This window comes from Ranitomeya imitator, chromosome 1, assembly GCF_032444005.1.
Source record: "Ranitomeya imitator isolate aRanImi1 chromosome 1, aRanImi1.pri, whole genome shotgun sequence".
NCBI classification, from domain to species: Eukaryota; Metazoa; Chordata; class Amphibia; order Anura; family Dendrobatidae; genus Ranitomeya; species Ranitomeya imitator.
Genome location: NC_091282.1, coordinates 1,185,839,192 through 1,185,858,656, shown reverse-complemented (window position 1 = coordinate 1,185,858,656; position 19,465 = coordinate 1,185,839,192). Strand labels below are relative to the sequence as shown.

The window sequence follows — 19,465 nt, the reverse complement described above, 5'->3', positions numbered from 1 at the left end:
TCTCATTTTGTGTACCAACCTCTTGTGCGGCATGGTATCAAACGCTTTGGAAAAATCGAGATATACCACGTCCAATGACTCACCGTGGTCCAGCCTATAGCTTACCTCTTCATAAAAACTGATTAGATTGGTTTGACAGGAGCGATTTCTCATAAACCCATGCTGATATGGAGTTAAACAGTTATTCTCATTGAGATAATCCAGAATAACATCCCTCAGAAACCCTTCAAATATTTTACCAACAATAGAGGTTAGACTTACTGGCCTATAATTTCCAGGTTCACTTTTAGAGCCCTTTTTGAATATTGGCACCACCTTTGCTATGCGCCAGTCCTGCGGAACAGACCCTGTCGCTATAGAGTCACTAAAAATAAGAAATAATGGTTTATCTATTACATTACTTAGTTCTCTTAGTACTCGTGGGTGTATGCCATCCGGACCCGGAGATTTATCTATTTTAATCTTATTTAGCCGGTTTCGCACCTCTTCTTGGGTTAGATTGGTGACCCTTAATATAGGGTTTTCATTGTTTCTTGGGATTTCACCTAGCATTTCATTTTCCACCGTGAATACCGTGGAGAAGAAGGTGTTTAATATGTTAGCTTTTTCCTCGTCATCTACAACCATTCTTTCCTCACTATTTTTTAAGGGGCCTACATTTTCAGTTTTTATTCTTTTACTATTGATATAGTTGAAGAACAGTTTGGGATTAGTTTTACTCTCCTTAGCAATGTGCTTCTCTGTTTCCTTTTTGGCAGCTTTAATTAGTTTTTTAGATAAAGTATTTTTCTCCCTATAGTTTTTTAGAGCTTCAATGGTGCCATCCTGCTTTAGTAGTGCAAATGCTTTCTTTTTACTGTTAATTGCCTGTCTTACTTCTTTGTTTAGCCACATTGGGTTTTTCCTATTTCTAGTCCTTTTATTCCCACAAGGTATAAACCGCTTACACTGCCTATTTAGGATGTTCTTAAACATTTCCCATTTATTATCTGTATTCTCATTTCTGAGGATATTGTCCCAGTCTACCAGATTAAGGGCATCTCTAAGCTGTTCAAACTTTGCCTTCCTAAAGTTCAATGTTTTTGTGACTCCCTGACAAGTCCCCCTAGTGAAAGACAGGTGAAACTGCACAATATTGTGGTCGCTATTTCCTAAATGCCCAACCACCTGCAGATTTGTTATTCTGTCAGGTCTATTAGATAGTATTAGGTCTAAAAGTGCTGCTCCTCTGGTTGGATTCTGCACCAATTGTGAAAGATAATTTTTCTTGGTTATTAGCAGAAACCTGTTGCCTTTATGGGTTTCACAGGTTTCTGTTTCCCAGTTAATATCCGGGTAGTTAAAGTCCCCCATAACCAGGACCTCATTATGGGTTGCAGCTTCATCTATCTGCTTTAGAAGTAGACTTTCCATGCTTTCTGTTATATTTGGGGGTTTGTAACAGACCCCAATGAGAATTTTGTTACCATTTTTCCCTCCATGAATTTCAACCCATATGGACTCGACATCCTCATTCCCTTCGCTAATATCCTCCCTTAAAGTGGACTTTAGACAAGACTTTACATAGAGACAAACCCCTCCTCCTCTCCGATTTTTACGATCCTTTCTAAACAGACTGTAACCCTGTAAGTTAACTGCCCAGTCATAGCTTTCATCTAACCATGTCTCGGTTATTCCCACTATGTCAAAGTTACCTGTAGATATTTCTGCTTCTAGTTCTTCCATCTTGTTTGTCAGGCTTCTGGCGTTTGCGAGCATGCAGTTTAGAGGATTTTGTTTTGTTCCAATCTCCTCACTGTGGATTGTTTTAGAAATGTTCTTACCTCCCTTCTGAGTATGTTTTCCTGGGTCGTCTTTGTTCGAGTCTAATGTTTTTCTTCCCGTCCCCTCTTCTTCTAGTTTAACGCCCTCCTGATGAGTGAAATGGCGTTCCAAATGGCGCTCCTTCCCTTCCGAGCTCTGCCATGCGCTCAAACGTTGGTTTCCCCCAACATACGGGGTATCAGCGTACTCAGGACAAATTGGACAACAACTTTTGGGGTCGAATTTCTCCTCTTACCCTCGGGAAAATACAAAACTGGGGGCTAAAAAATAATTTTGGGGGCAAAGATTTTTTTTTTTAATTTTCACGGCTCTGCGTTACAAACTGTAGTGAAACACTTGGGGGTTCAAAGCTATCACAACACATCTAGATGAGTTCCTTAGGGGGTCTAGTTTCCAAAATGGTGTCACTTGTGGGAGGTTTCTACTGTTTAGGTACATTAGGGGCTCTGCAAATGCAATGTGACACCTGCAGACCATTCCATCTAAGTCCTCATTCCAAATGGAGCTCCTTCCCTTCCGAGCCCTCCCATGCGCCCAAACAGTGGTTCCCCCCCACATATGGGGTATCAGCGCACTCAGGACAAATTGGACAACAAATTGTGGGGTCGAATTTCTCCTTTTACCCTCGGGAAAATACAAAACTGGGGGCTAAAAAATAATTTTTGTGGGAAAAAATTTTTGTTTTATTTTTACGGCTCTCCATTATAAACTTCTGTGAAGCCCTTGGTGGGTCAAAGCGCTCAGCACACATCTAGATAAGTTCCTAAGGGGGTCTACTTTCCAAAATGGTGTCACTTGTGGGGTGTTTCTACTGTTTAGGTACATTAGGGGCTCTGCAAACGCAATGCGACACCTGCAGACCATTCCATCTAAGTCTGCATTCAAATGGCACTCCTTCCCTTCTGAGCCCTCCCATGTGCCCAAACAGTGGTTCCCCCCACATATGGTGTATCATCGCACTCAGGACAAATTGGGCAACAAATTTTGGGGTCCAATTTCTCCTGTTACCCTCAGGAAAATACAAAACTGGGGGCTAAAAAAATAATTTTTGTGGGAAAAAAATTCTGTTTTATTTTTACGGCTCTGCATTATAAACTTCTGTGAAGCACTTGGTGGGTCAAAGTGCTCACCACACCTCTAGATAAGTTCCTTAGGGGGTCTACTTTCCAAAATGGTGTCATTTGTGGGGGGTTTCAATGTTTAGGCACATCAGTGGCTCTCCAAACGCAACATGACGTCCCATCTCAATTCCTGTCAATTTTGCATTGAAAAGTCAAACGGCGCTCCTTCCCTTCCGAGCTCTCCCATCCGCCCAAACAGTGGTTTACCCCCACATATGGGCTATCAGCGTACTCAGGACAAATTGTACAACAACTTTTGGGGTCCAATTTCTTCTCTTACCCTTGGGAAAATAAAAAATTGGGGGCGAAAAGATAATTTTTGTGAAAAAATATGATTTTTTATTTTTACGGTTCTACATTATAAACTTCTGTGAAGCACTTGTTGGGTCAAAGTGCTCACCACACCTCTAGATAAGTTCCTTAGGGGGTCTACTTTCCAAAATGGTGTCACTTGTGGGGGGTTTCAATGTTTAGCCACATCAGGGGCTCTCCAAACGAAACATGGCGTCCCATCTCAATTCCAGTCAATTTTGCATTGAAAAGTCAAATGGCACTCCTTCGCTTCCGAGCTCTGCCATGCGCCCAAACAGTGGTTTACCCCCACATGTGGGGTATTGGCATACTCAGGACAAATTGTACAACAATGTTTGGGGTCCATTTTCTCCTGTTACCCTTGGTAAAATAAAACAAATTGGAGCTGAATTAAATTTTTTGTGAAAAAAAGTTAAATGTTCATTTTTATTTAAACATTCAAAAAATTCCTGTGAAGCACCAGAAGGGTTAATAAACTTCTTGAATATGGTTTTGAGAACCTTGAGGGGTGTAGTTTTTAGAATGGTGTCACACTTGGGTATTTTCTATCATATAGACCCCTCAAAATGACTTCAAATGAGATGTGGTCCCTGAAATAAAATGGTGTTGTAGAAATGAGAAATTGCTGGTCAACTTTTAACCCTTATAACTCCCTAACAAAAAAAAATTTTGGTTCCAAAATTGTGCTGATGTAAAGTAGACATGTGGGAAATGTTACTTATTAAGTATTTTGTGTGACATATCTCTGTGATTTAATTGCATAAAAATTCAAAGTTGGAAAATTGCGAAATTTTCATAATTTTCGCCAAATTTCCGTTTTTTTCACAAATAAACGCAGGTACTATCAAATAATTTTTACCATTGTCATGAAGTACAATATGTCACGAGAAAACAATGTCAGAATCACCAGGATCCATTGAAGCGTTCCAGAGTTATAACCTCATAAAGGGACAGTGGTCAGAATTGTAAAAATTGGCCCGGTCATTAACGTGCAAACCACCCTTGGGGGTAAAGGGGTTAATATTATAATTCAGCCTCAAAATGAAAGAACTTTTAATAAATACATGGAGACAATTTTATAACTTTGTTTTAAAACTTTATAATGAGAAATAGTCAGGATCCGTTTATCCTCACTGTTCAGCGCGTCTTAAGGAATTACGTCCGGAGCATTAAATTGATCTTTGTCGTTACTTGAGGTTCAGGAATACAGACTTGATGACATATAGTTAATCCCCCGTTATATAGAAGAGACAGTTCTTGGATTCTCTGACTACGCAGGATTAATGAGAGTTCTTGCTCCCTAAAAACAGAGAAAAATCCAAGCAGTTACAAAAAAAAATGAAAAAAATATAATCAATGATGTTTTGTAATACACAGCTGACGGGGAGAAAGTATCTCTAATAACCAAAACTCTCCATTTAAACCCTATTTTATAACAATAACCACTCTGTCTAATGGTTGACGACAAAAGCACCTGTTACATAAATTGCCATCAGGTGTTTTAATAGCGTTACTGATGCATGTTGGGTAAAAATTACTTTAAAACTCTTCCGATCATAGGTGATTGCCTTCTACCTCCTTAATCTGTACAATAATGTGAAACACACATGGGGATGAATGTTAACCTCCCAACCACCCTTCAAAGGGGTCGCCCAGGCTTGGTATAAAAGTCTGCAGTTACTCTAGGTCATGATTCCCGGTCTGAGTCGGCAGTCACGTGACCACATTTATGCAATTTGCATACTTGCAGACACATTCAGCTTCTTTCAATAGAAGCTAATTGAAAGAACCCTGATGAGTCTAGTCGGAATGTGACCGCAAGTATGCAGATTGGTGATTCGTCATTCTGCAGTCACATTGAGCGACTGAAGACTTTTGTCCCAAGCCTGAACCATTTTAGGTGACCAGGATTAAATGCGTCCCTTAACAGAATGGGCTAGTGCTGTAGAACATCACATTGCAGGGTCATCAGTTGGCTGACAGAGGGAGCTTTCTCCCTCTGTCCAACTACTTAAATGCTACAGTTGCTATTGGTTATAGCATCTAAGATGTTAAACAGCCAGGATCAGAACTATCTCCAATCTCATCTGTTGAAAATCGTGTCAAACCTATACAACTGGCACCCATTCTTGATCGCTTGAGCTCATATTTTGAGTCTGACTCGTGCAAGAGCCATAAATGTGTGGGGGTTTACGTTAAAAGGAATCTGTCACCCCACCCACAAACTATTTATATGTGCATGTAGCTTTTTCAGAGACAAGTCCAGCAATACCACTACATGAGAAGTCCTTTCAGAACTATTTGTAGATCTGAAGCCTCTGTCACTCCAGCTCTATTCCCTGCGTAGAGCTGCCTCCTGCTTGACTGACATTTTCTATGCTGTGTGGCTACAGGTAAAGGATACATCATACAAGCAGGAGGCGACGATGGGCAGGGAACAGAGCTGGAGTGACAGAGGCTTCGGATCTACAAATAGCTCATCTGCCTCATGTCTATATCAATTCAAACACTGATTTCTCAGTAATGGAGGAACGGACTGGCCATGTAAAGGTATTTCTGTCTTTGAAAGAGCTACATTCGCATATAAATAGTTTGGGGTGTGAAATCCTACTGACAGATTCTCTTTAACATCTACAAATGCCATGAGGTTACCAGGCAGCTGATTCCTAACAGTCTGTCCCAGAATATTGAGGTCAAATTGTCAATTAGCTGATAGCAGAGTAAGGGTAAGGAGGCTTGGCAGAACGAAGCTTTTTCTCAACTCTTATTTCCACCTGCATGTTCCATTTCCACTGTGGACACAGTCTAAAAAGTAAGAAGTTGGGAGAACTTACAAGTTAATTGTTCAATTATAGCATATTCAAAACATTTTCTGAAATCTAAAGCAAAATAGAAGATTTCATTTTGCTCCCATAAGACCCCAGAGAAGAAATAAAGGTCAAGCACCTTAATTTATATTCAGGCTGGAAGCGGAAAGAAAAGAAAGAAATATGTTCCCTCAGAATTCAGGATGAATCCACGAGACAAGAGCCTTCTACCAAACAACCGAGGGAATTGTTTCAATTGTACTTGGCTATTGATTTCCTCGAGCCTTGATTAACTACAACGGACGTAGAAGAACATACAACTTGTGATATCTCTGACCCTAGCGCCCAGCCGAATGTAAAACAATGCCCCCATGTAGATTTATTTATGGGATGCAATGAAACTACAGACCGTTCTTCTCCTGCATGGTGTTATAAATATGTCAGTGGAACAGAATAGCATATTGACCATCTTTTGTTTTATTCCGGATGACACCTTTGGGTCACTTACTTTCCAGGCTTTGGAGCAGCTGTGTCTATTGATTTAATGTGTTTTCAGGCTAATGCACATTTCTTTTTTTTTTTCAATCACTGAATTTAAAACAGAAAAATAAAAAAAAAATTAGATTATATGAGGACGTATCACGTTTTTCCTCCAGTCCCGGGAGTATCGCAGCCTCCGCAGCACGGCGCCGGTGTCCTCCGAGTTTACAGCGCTCCTGCTCCTGCGAGTATATCGCTTCCCACAGCGCTTATCTCTCACATCCGCAGACTCTCAGGCACCCTCCTGCTCCCAGAACCCACCTGATGCTGGCACCTTTATGGGCCTTTTCATATTCACTGCGTCCTCCTGTACTCTAAAAACCATTTCTGATGAAGGTCTTGTGATTAGACCGAAAACGTTTAAATGTTGAACTGGAGGCACCAAATAAACGAATTGTTCACTTCTTATCTTGCAAAAATTATCTCCTGAGTGCCAAGTAATTTATTGCTTATGTTTTTCTTCGGGCAGATAATGTTTTGGGGGGGCAGGCAATTTTTTGTGGCGTGTAGCCACAAGCTCACCACTAGGATTTTACATCACTAACGAGACTGAGAAAATTATATAGTAGTCATAACATTTTTACTGAGGCAAATGGAATATAATGAGATTCCCAAACGTTATTTTTGTGTCCACAATCCAAAAAACTATAGGGAACCGCTCACCAGGTTTTCTCCATATAACGTATGGCCATCACCATTAGGGTCTCTTTTACAGATTACTAGAATGATGTTAAATATTTTCCAATCCCCTCTGCAGATCCCCAAAAAGAGCTTTTATTATACTGACAGACGTTGCGTTCCAGTCCAATGGGCATTGCTGGTTTTGATCTGGCGCCTCCTCTTTTTCTTCAACCGCCGTCTTCCTTCCCTACATCATATGGATGCCGCATTCTACATCATCCACACAATGTCCGTCAATCACACCACTGAGGGCAAAGCAAAGCACTGTAGTGCGCATGCGCCAGTTTTACTATGGGGTCACCATCGCTCTTTGACCTTTTTCCCAGCACATGTGCATTACAGTCCTGGTCAGAGAGACGTGTAGGACTGGGGACACTGTGTGGATGATGCAGGTTGCTCCATCAGCATGGAGCAAGGAAGATGGACAGCAACTGGTGTAATAAATGGATCTGCAGAGAGGATCGGCGACTTTTTTTTACATACTTCCCCGTATTTATACTGGGAAACCTGATGACCGGTTGCCCTTAAATACACCCTGAAAGGCATTTGATCCACCTTCCCCCAGACACTTTTTCTAACACTACTTTCTTCTTTCCTTTCCGTTTGTGACATTACATCAGAACTCAAAGCCTTGAAAAATGGTGGATCTGACGTGACATCACAAGGAGACAGAAGGGTCTTGCTCGTGGTGTCTTTAAACCATGAGTGGGATCGGCGTTCAGAGGTGACTTTTTGGGATTGGGTGTTATACGGGCAAGTGCTCAACTGGGATAGGTATAAAGCATGAGATGAGGAAAACCCCTTAGATATATGTTCATTCTATTTGCCATGTTCTAAGTTAATAGGTCATTTTGTTGCTTTTTTACTCATTTATTTCGATATTTAATTTTTGATTTTTTTTTTAAATTCTGTTTTATTATTTAGATTTATCGTGTTAAAATTATCTAAAAGAAATTTATTTTTTTCATAATTTAGGTAATTTTTAATTGTTCTTTGTTTTAATTATTGTAGTTTTTTCATGCTTTCATTTGCAATGCTGTATTTGAACAAAGCCAAGTTGTGCCCAAAAACTTCAGCTTGGCCATACTGAAAAAAAAATCTGTGACTTTGCTATACATGAGTGACTCTTTCGTTCTTGTCACCTTCATTTCACTTTTGGCTTTTCCACTCGATCTTGGACTTAAAAAAAACCTCTCAGACCTTGTCGTATCCTTCAAAAACAGAAAACAAAACCCAGCATTTCATGGCATTTCTTTGCAGTAATTTCGTTTCATTCTGCCTGGGTTCCGCCTGTCAGTGTCTGCGATATCTTCCAGCCTTTAATATTACCAGCTGTGTAACTAATTGCATATCTTCTGAATTCATGCAATAAAAACTGATTTATCAGTAAAAGCCTCGTCGATTCACTTCGCTTTACAAAACCATTTGCCTGAATTATTTTCCTTTGACATTTCAGCTGAAATCTTTTCAAAATCTATAGAAAAATATCTGAAGTAAAGGACTGAAAACTCGTTATGTGCTTACTGTAGTTTTCCAGAAAATGGCCACACAATGGAAAATTTGCAGCATTATTAGGCAATATCTGTGACATGTTCTGCTGCGCTGTCGATAATGCTATATAGTCTGTTCTAAAAAGACACAAAATCAGAACCAGGTAGAAAACTGCTGGATAATGGATATAATAATGGAAATTTGATATTTACTATTAATATCGAACATGCCATAAAGTATATGTGTTCATGGTGTTTTTAGACGCCGACGTACCCACTGAGTTTTTCTTGCAAAAGATGCTTCAGAAAATTGCGGGGTGTTTTTTTCTCGAGAGTCTTTGTCTTTTCTGACAATTTTTGCGACAGCTTTGCCTCCTAACTCTTTTTTCAATTATACATATTCATAGTGAGCAGATTCCAAGCGGAAGTTACTAGACGAATGAACCAGTCACTTCATTCACTGCTTCAGGCTTCCAAAGGAAAAGAGACTACGCATATGCACAACATTGTTGGTTTTACATTGCTATTAGAGATGAGCGGATCGATTTGCGGGACTCTGGTTCAGCACCTAGGTCAGTGATACATGGTGGCTAAACGGGGAAACCCGCGAATCTCTTATCTCTCAATGTCCCGGGTGTGGCATTTTATTTCTCAGGGCTGGAGCAACTTCATCTGCGAGACATGACGCACAGATGAGGTTGCACCAGCCCTGGCTAATCAAAATTCACATCAGGGTTGCCAGAAGGTAAAAAATTTGCAGGACTCCTTGTCTAGTCGTTAAGTACCTCCAACCTGGACACTGAATCAGAGTCCCATGAATCAATCTAATTGCTATGCACATGTTCATTCTTTTTGGCACTTTGTGTTAGTCCTTTTTCAGGTGGGTTCCAAATGGAATCAACCAGATAAAGACATTGTCTGTACATACTAAAAAATAGTGAGGAAAGAATGGTTGTAGATGACGAGGAAAAAGCTAACATATTAAACACCTTCTTCTCCACGGTATTCACGGTGGAAAATGAAATGCTAGGTGAAATCCCAAGAAACAATGAAAACCCTATATTAAGGGTCACCAATCTAACCCAAGAAGAGGTGCGAAACCGGCTAAATAAGATTAAAATAGATAAATCTCCGGGTCCGGATGGCATACACCCACGAGTACTAAGAGAACTAAGTAATGTAATAGATAAACCATTATTTCTTATTTTTAGGGACTCTATAGCGACAGGGTCTGTTCCGCAGGACTGGCGCATAGCAAATGTGGTGCCAATATTCAAAAAGGGCTCTAAAAGTGAACCTGGAAATTATAGGCCAGTAAGTCTAACCTCTATTGTTGGTAAAATATTTGAAGGGTTTCTGAGGGATGTTATTCTGGATTATCTCAATGAGAATAACTGTTTAACTCCATATCAGCATGGGTTTATGAGAAATCGCTCCTGTCAAACCAATCTAATCAGTTTTTATGAAGAGGTAAGCTATAGACTGGACCACGGTGAGTCATTGGACGTGGTATATCTCGATTTTTCCAAAGCGTTTGATACCGTGCCGCACAAGAGGTTGGTACACAAAATGAGAATGATTGGTCTGGGGGAAAATGTGTGTAAATGGGTTAGTAACTGGCTTAGTGATAGAAAGCAGAGGGTGGTTATAAATGGTATAGTCTCTAACTGGGTCGCTGTGACCAGTGGGGTACCGCAGGGGTCAGTATTGGGACCTGTTCTCTTCAACATATTCATTAATGATCTGGTAGAAGGTTTACACAGTAAAATATCGATATTTGCAGATGATACAAAACTATGTAAAGCAGTTAATACAAGAGAAGATAGTATTCTGCTACAGATGGATCTGGATAAGTTGGAAACTTGGGCTGAAAGGTGGCAGATGAGGTTTAACAATGATAAATGTAAGGTTATACACATGGGAAGAGGGAATCAATATCACCATTACACACTGAACGGGAAACCACTGGGTAAATCTGACAGGGAGAAGGACTTGGGGATCCTAGTTAATGATAAACTTACCTGGAGCAGCCAGTGCCAGGCAGCAGCTGCCAAGGCAAACAGGATCATGGGGTGCATTAAAAGAGGTCTGGATACACATGATGAGAGCATTATACTGCCTCTGTACAAATCCCTAGTTAGACCGCACATGGAGTACTGTGTCCAGTTTTGGGCACCGGTGCTCAGGAAGGATATAATGGAACTAGAGAGAGTACAAAGGAGGGCAACAAAATTAATAAAAGGGATGGGAGAACTACAATACCCAGATAGATTAGCGAAATTAGGATTATTTAGTCTAGAAAAAAGACGACTGAGGGGCGATCTAATAACCATGTATAAGTATATAAGGGGACAAAACAAATATCTCGCTGAGGATCTGTTTATACCAAGGAAGGTGACGGGCACAAGGGGGCATTCTTTGCGTCTGGAGGAGAGAAGGTTTTTCCACCAACATAGAAGAGGATTCTTTACTGTTAGGGCAGTGAGAATCTGGAATTGCTTGCCTGAGGAGGTGGTGATGGCGAACTCAGTCGAGGGGTTCAAGAGAGGCCTGGATGTCTTCCTGGAGCAGAACAATATTGTATCATACAATTATTAGGTTCTGTAGAAGGACGTAGATCTGAGTATTTATTATAATGGAATATAGGCTGAACTGGATGGACAAATGTCTTTTTTCGGCCTTACTAACTATGTTACTATGTTACTATGTTACCCAAAGTGTACCACAGGATGCTCCACTGCTCAATTTATTAATGGTACTAGCAGAAGAGAATCACAATTGAAGTTGACTTTGGAAACCATCACTACCACTAAGGTCTATTTCTTAGGGGATCTTTATAAGTGAAGCTGCTCAGATTCTGAGTAGAGAGGATGTCCATCAGAATACCGACCTCTGGTAGTCTGAATGACTGCTGTCTGACATTACTTATCAATCTATATTTATTGATAAGATGAACTTACTGATTTCACCAACCATGGTAGCAGAGCATGGTTATGGTTATCATCATGACAGCGTGGGTTCAGTTTAATCTCAAATACATGAAGATAGATTTTTAACGATTGTCCTCTCGGCAGCATCCCCTCAAGAAAGTTTAGTTACCGCTTGCCATTTGAATCTGAAATTAAATTACCTTTAAAAGGGAAATTAAAAGTAATTTGTCACTTAAAAAACAAAAACTTAAAAGATCAAAATCAAAATCTATATATATAATCGTCTAAGGGGCACTTCTGTCTGTTTGTCTCTCTGTCTGTTTGTCTGTCACAGAAATCCCGCATCGCTAATTGGTCGTGACCGGCAGGCCGCGACCAATCAGTGACAGGCACAGTCCAGCCGCGAATTCGCCCCTTCCTACTCTCTGTCAGTGCCCCCTCCGTACTCCCCTCCAGTCAGCGCTCACACAGGGTTAATGGCTTCATTACACAGCATTATGCCGCGGTGTAACGCAGTCCGTTAACGCTGCTATTAACCCTGTGTGACCAACTTTTTACTATTGATGCTGCCTATGCAGCATCAATAGTAAAAAGATCTAATGTTAAAAATATTAAAAAAATTAAAATTCATTATATACTCACCATCCGGCACCTCTCCCGCTTCTTGCGACGCTCCGGGCCATGCATTGCGGTCTCGCGAGACCGCTACGTCATCATCTCGCGAGACCGCAATGCATTCTTGGGACCGGAGCGTCGCAAGGAGCATCGCTAAATGCCTCGCCTGGATCTGGGGGCCGATGGAAGGTGAGTATATCACTATTTTTTATTTTAATTCTTTTTTTTAACAGGGATATGGTGCCCACATTGCTATATACTATGTGGGCTGTGTTATATACTACGTGGGCTGTGTTATGTACTGCGTGGGCTGTGTTATATACTACATCTCTGTGCTATATACTACGTGGGCTGTGCTATATACTACATCGCTGTGCTATATACTATATGGGCTGTGTTATATACTGCATGAGCTGTGTTATATACCGCATCTTTTTGCTATATACTATGTGGGCTGTGCAATATATTACGTGGCTGTGCTATATACTATGTGGCCTGTGTTATATACTACATGGCTGTGCAATATATTACGTGGCTGTGCTATATACTGCGTGGCCTGTGTTATACACTATGTGGGCTGTGTAGTATACTGCGTCTCTGCTATATACTACGTTAGCTGTGCAATATATTACGTGGCTGTGCTATATACTATGTGGCCTGTGTTATATACTGTACTACGTGGGCTGTGTTATATACTGCATGAGCTGTGATATATATTACATAGCTGTGCAGTATATTACGTGGCTGGGCAATATGCTACATGGCTGTTATATACTGCGTGAGCTGTGCTATATACTACGTGAGCTGTGCTATATACTACGTGATTGTGTTATATGCTACGTGGCCTGTGCTATATACTACGTAGCTGTGCAATATACATAGCTGGGCAATATACTACGTGGCTGTGCTATATACTACGTGGCTGTGTTATATACTACGTGGGCTGTGTTATATACTACGTGGGCTGTGTTATATACTACGTGGGCTGTGCTATATACTGCGTGGGCTGTGTTATACACTGCATGGATGTGTTGTATACTGCGTCGGCTGTTATACACTGCGTGGGCTGTGTTATATACTACGTGGGCTGTGCTATATACTATGTGGGCTGTGTTATATACTGCGTGGGCTGTGCTATATACTATGATGGGCTGTGTTATACACTGCGTGGGCTGTGCTATATGCTACATGGGCTGTGCTATATACTACATGGCTGTGCTATATACTACGTGGCTGTGCTATATGCTACGTGGCTGTGTTATATGCCACATGGCTGTGTTATGTGCTACGTGGGCTGTGCTATATGCTACATGGGCTGTGTTTCTTTACTACGTGGCCTGTGCTATATACTACGTGGCCTGTGCTATATGCTATGTGGCTGTGCTATATGCTACGTGGGCTGTTATATGCTACATGGGCTGTGTTATATGCTACTTGGCTGTGGTATATTTCTCTGCTGTATCTGTGCATCATGAATCGTGGTATGTGTTAAAGAGGGGGGCCCACTGAGACTCTTTCACCCGGGCCCTCAAAAACCAGGAGCCGGCCCTGGCTTCACTGATTGGTCATGCCCGGCCGGCCGTGAACAATCAGCGACAGGCGCAGTCCGCCCGCGAATTGGCGCAGAATTTGAACCACGCTTCGCTAATTGGTTGCACCCGGCCGGCCGAATCCTGTGTCTAAATTGCATTATTCTGAAAGCTTCATAAATAAACTACATACATATTCTAGAATACCCGATGCGTTAGAATCGGGCCACCATCTAGTTTAAATATATAATTTTTAGAAACTTAAAAATGACTTTTCTTTATTATTTAGGAAATTATGGGTGTTATTGAACTATTGAAAGAGCTAATATGGAAACCAAGTAATTTGTAAAATGGTTACTGCAAAGTTGGCTGGGCCCTTCTTTTTGCTGCGGACTTCATTCCCCATTGGCTGTGTGTAAAAACAGGAAGGAGTTTTTTTTTCCCAAAAAACTGAGGTCCTTGGACCACTATCTGCTCCTTTCCTTGTCAGGCCCTCTGGCTGAGCTGCCCTGTGCAATGCTCCAAACACTGCTGCTCCTCCTGATGTTTCCATCTGGCTATGGGAAGGCATGGCTTAACTTTGCAGAAATTTAACCCTGCTGTGTCCTACAGAGTTTTGCTTCCTTGGCTTATCACCTGCCAGTAGGGGATATATTAGGCAGCTCCTCCCTTCACACCTTGCCTGAACGTAGATTCATAGTTGCAGTATGTCTCTAGAAATAAGTCAAATTGCATGTTTGCTTGGGGTCTCCTGTTACTGACCAGACTTGTTCTCTTGTTTCGTGTGACCTCTTTGCTCCAGACGCCAGCTTCGTATTCTAATCCTGTGCTGACCGCCCCAACCTCGGACTGTTTGACCACATCTCTGTCTTTGACCCTGTACCTCGTGTTCTACCTCTGACCCTTCCGTCAGCTGCTGCAGGTCCGGGCATTAACCTCGAGTGGCACTTTGTGACTACCCTAATGGCCCAATCTTATCCTTACCATCATAGGCTCTAGTGAAAACCAGGTAGCCACTTAGTTATGCCCCTCCAGTGTAAACCGGGCCAGTGACACAGTGGGTCCTAACCTTCTGCTGTCACACTGGGGCTTCTGCCCAGACTGTTCTGTGAAGACTCCCATGGTTTAAGACCCTGGGACTATGTCTTCCTATATGTGTTGCTGGAAGTAATCATCACAGCGTCCGCAAGAGGGACTTAACTCTCCATACAATCTAAATATACTGTTATTATCAGAGCCATAGAGTATGTTTTGATAATTTGTCCAGAATCAGGTAGGCAACCTTGGTAGTAAAAGGGTATTCAGTGTCCAATCAATCTAACCATGAAACCCACAGATAACCATCATGGCTGTAATATACATACTTCCTGCCCTGGACATGGCCCTCAATGTCAATTTTTCCTTTTTAGAATTTTTTTTTAACGAAAATAATAAATGGGTTCTTCATTTTTCATAGTTTTTCTGGTATGTTTATTTTCACAGTAAAATTGCTGCGGCAGAATAACATTTGGCCATCACATTACTGGCAAACAAGCCATGATGTGGTGTGAGATATGATCAGACCTTTCCATTCTCTTGATTTTTCTGACACGTTGTTTAATTTAAGGGAAATTGTTTGATGTTTAGAAATACCTTTGCTTATTTGTATTCACATTATAACCACAAGCTTAAAAAAACCCAAGTTGATGACCTTTATGGTTATGGAAATAAATGGAATTGCAGAAAACCGTAATCCTTATTATAAACCTTCTAGTCTTATGCCGAAGGTTTTCCAACCTATCAGACAGGAATTTCAGCCAGTGGCAACAAAACTTGTGGTTGTAGAAGGCAATTGTCCAAAACTATGCGGGAAAAGTAAGAATTTAGATAAGAATTACTGCAGATATGATTTACTTTAGCGTAGTACTAAAGCCAAACATTTTCCTAAATAAAGCAGGTCAGTCTAGTACCATAATTGGAAGATAGCATTTTTGATTCTCCAGAATAAATCCTGAATTAACTGCCTATAGTTAGAAATTCTTAGTGTGTGGGATCCTCTAAACATGTGAGACCTCAGTTATTACTATGCCCATTACCCAGTTTGATAGTTAAAGGATTATTACCAAAATCATGTTATCCCTTATCCATAAGATAAGGAATAGTTTGATGATCTTTTGGGGTTTGACCTCTGGGGCCCCCAGCAATCCTGAGGGTGGAGTTCTAAAACCTAAAGAACAAGGCTTTGCAGCTCCGTCTTGTATGGAGACGTGCATGTGCTTGACCTCCTCTTCATTCATTGCCTATTGGACTGCTGAAGAAAGCCAAGGACTACTTCTTTCAGTTGCATTGACAATGAATCGAGCCGAGGATGTGTATTCACACCTCTGCTTTTTTTGAGATGGGGCTGCAGAACTTCATTTTTTGGGATTCCAGGAACCCGATCTTGGGATCCCAGCATCATCAAGTTTTCTCTTTTCTTGATTTTGGTAATAACATTTTAAGGCCACCGGCCCATCGTAGACATGTTGAGCATGCTGGTATTCTCATTGGGCAAAGGAGAGTCATCTGTGTATTTCATTTGAGAACAAAAGGATCAGGTGTTTTGAAATCCATCCACTTAATCCTTCTCTCCCCAATAGGGGGATTTTGGATTTGGTCAACATCAACATGCATGTGTAAGGGAGAAGACCGGGCTGTGGGTGCTGACAGGGCACTCGGGTCTGGAACTGCTGGGGCCGAGCCTATTGTTGCAGGGGGAAGGAAATTTAAGATGGAGGAGATCCATGACCTGCAGAGAGGGGGCTTAGTGAGCTAGGGGAGTATAAGGGGTTTTGAGCGGGAAAGGAGAATGGGGTTACCGCCGGAGAGAAGTGAGAGTGAGGACCTGCGTCGCGTCACGAGCAGCGATAGGCCGCGCGGCAGTGATAAAGGTTGGGTGCAGAAAGGACCAGGGGGACGTCGTTGGGCATGCAGCGGAGTGCAGGTCGACTGGGAGATTGCCGTGAAAGACTCCTGGCTGCAGAGCAGCATACCGGACTAGTGGCTCAGAGGTTCAGACCTGTGTCCGCCCGCTGCCGCCAGAAGAGAGGAGACTGATTTGTTAGGCGGGGTGACCGAAAGACCTCAGCACCGGCCTCAGCCGGCATCGGACTCACACTACGTGAAACAGGCATACATATAAATTGCCACCATAAGTTGTTCCTTTCTTTTGTATTTTCTAGCATAAATCTGATTTACCCCCCGATGCTCCCTGCGAGGAGATTTTGCCCTGTAACTATTAAATCAGACAACTGTTTACCTCTGTTAACCCTTGCTCTGCCCCTCTGTGTCGCTGCATCCAATTACCTGTGTTACACATGGTAGGCTTAACAGTCAGCTTTGGAATATCCTCCAATGGCAAATATCGCCTGATGTTCATAGTAAGGGTAGGTGCAGACAACCATATATTCTCTCATTTGAAAGAATTGGGCCAATTAAGCAAATAACACGCTGATCAGAGTATGATCAGAGTGTGAACATATGAGAAGATGGAGAAAAAAATGTCTCCATCTTCTCCTTTGTGTCAGTCCATGGAAATCGGACTATACTCAGATGTCATCGGAGAGTTGTCTGATGGTTTCCACCGACTCATTGATTTGCATGGCCAAGTGTGCTCCGAATGTCGGCTCAAACCCGTAGATGATGCGATTCCTTTCCTCTGACGTGGTCAGTCTGAGAAAATAATCAGACATGTGCAAGGCCCCATAGACTATCATTGGTCAGACTGTGATCGGATCTTTTGTCTGATCGTTCTTGCACTTGCCCTAACCCATTCCTACCTTTGTCTGTGATTGCAGCTCAGCCCCTTTCATGTGAATGTGGCTGATGTTCCGTACCAGGTACGGCCGAAAACAAAGACTGATACTGTAATTGGAATCACAGACCTTTTCTATAGTTTTCATACAGCCCCTTTAGGAAACTAAAACCGAGTTCTAATTATTTGCTATGGGCAAAATTGAAAGTTGCGACCTTTTAAATCAATCTTTACTGAATGGAAATGTGGGGTACAAGGTGCTGAACTCGCCCTACTCGTATTAATGAATATCTTTATTTTATTTCCTAATATCTAAAAAGATAATTCCATGGAGGCAGTAATAACAATAACTGATTCTTTTCATACATGGCGGAGATGCTAATACAGACAGGCGAAGCTCCCAACGGCAGAAATGTACAGAATGTAATGATCTGTCTCCATCTATTTATCATGCAGATGAATACCCTTTATAATTTCCTATTATAATTATTTTATTGCACCCCACTGTTAAAGGGAATTCTCCATTCATTCGGGCCATTTGCTTCCAGACTTCCAGTGGATAAATATTCTTATTTTTCTGTAATTCTAAGAATTTTATGGGAGGAGCACGATCAAGCTAGAAATGAGAACTATGTGTAAGAACAATGGTAGTATTATAATGAGCGTTATACTGATTGATAGTATAAATCTCAGCCAGAGGGACTTCACTGTCTATATCAGTGGTTTCTATGTCTCCAGAATTTAAGGGCATGCTGGTAGTTGTAGTTTTACAACAGCTGGAAAGTCACTGGTAAGAGGTCACTCGTCTGTATCCTTTCCTTAAGCAGTGTCTTCCCAAATGTCCTCCTGAGTTCCAATAGCTTATAAATTGTTAAAAAAAATTTTTTTTTACCTTTGATGGTTTTACCCTTTCATGTACTGTGCATTGTATTTATCCAGGGTTGGGGCTGAAGTGACTGCAGACTTGTGAATCCTCACAGCGTGCATAGTGCACACTGTCAGGATACTCCGGTGCCTTCTCCAGGAGCAGGCAGTCATGTGACTACTACAAGTATGTGATTTTCATATTTCCAGCCACATTAAGACTAGACGTGTCTTGCCTTGCTCAATTTAGTTATATTGAGTGAGGCCGCGCACGTCTAGTGGACATGTGACCGGAATTATGAAAATCACATATTTGCAGTCATTCACCCACCTGCTCCTGGTGACGCCACCAGAGAATCCTGACAGTGTGCACTAGGCGCGCTGTGATGACTCACAAGTCTGCATCCACCCAGGGTGACTACAGACTTGAGTCCCAAAACCAGACAATCCCTTTAAGATTCTGCAAATATATGTACCATTGAATTAAATTTTGAATTTTCTGGACATGATGTTTTGTTTTCCAAATGTACAATCCAGACCGCTGATGCTGTGTTTCAACATGTTAGCTGTCAATTGTAATAATTTATTTATAGGAAGGGAATGTTAAGAAAGTTTCATTTAAGAAAGTTTCATTTCCTACCCTGTTGCCTGTGGCATTATTCAGTTGCAGGATAATGAAGCTGCTGAAAATACATCATTTCCTTCACAATCCTTGGTCTATTGTAATACATTTGTAATGCACTATGCATATTATTTTATTACTGACGCCTCCAGAAATATTATTTACCTGCAGCTATAGGATTAATCTGCAGATAAATAACATGTAAACCCTGTGCAGCCAGCTCATTGGAGCAGCGGCTACAGGGAGACTATAAAGTTTTAGGCTATGTGCATACGTTCAGGATTTCTTGCAGAAATTTCCTGAGCAAAACAGGACATTTTCTGCAAGAAATCCGCATGCATTTTTACTGCGTTTTTGG

At 41.4% G+C, this 19,465-nt stretch overlaps 1 protein-coding gene across 2 annotated transcripts in view; it reads left to right on the top strand.

The window, feature by feature from the left end:
• The window catches only part of SORCS2 (sortilin related VPS10 domain containing receptor 2), a 1,198,559-nt gene that overhangs the window by 577,027 nt on the left and 602,067 nt on the right, over positions 1-19,465 (top strand). The window lies entirely within an intron of this gene.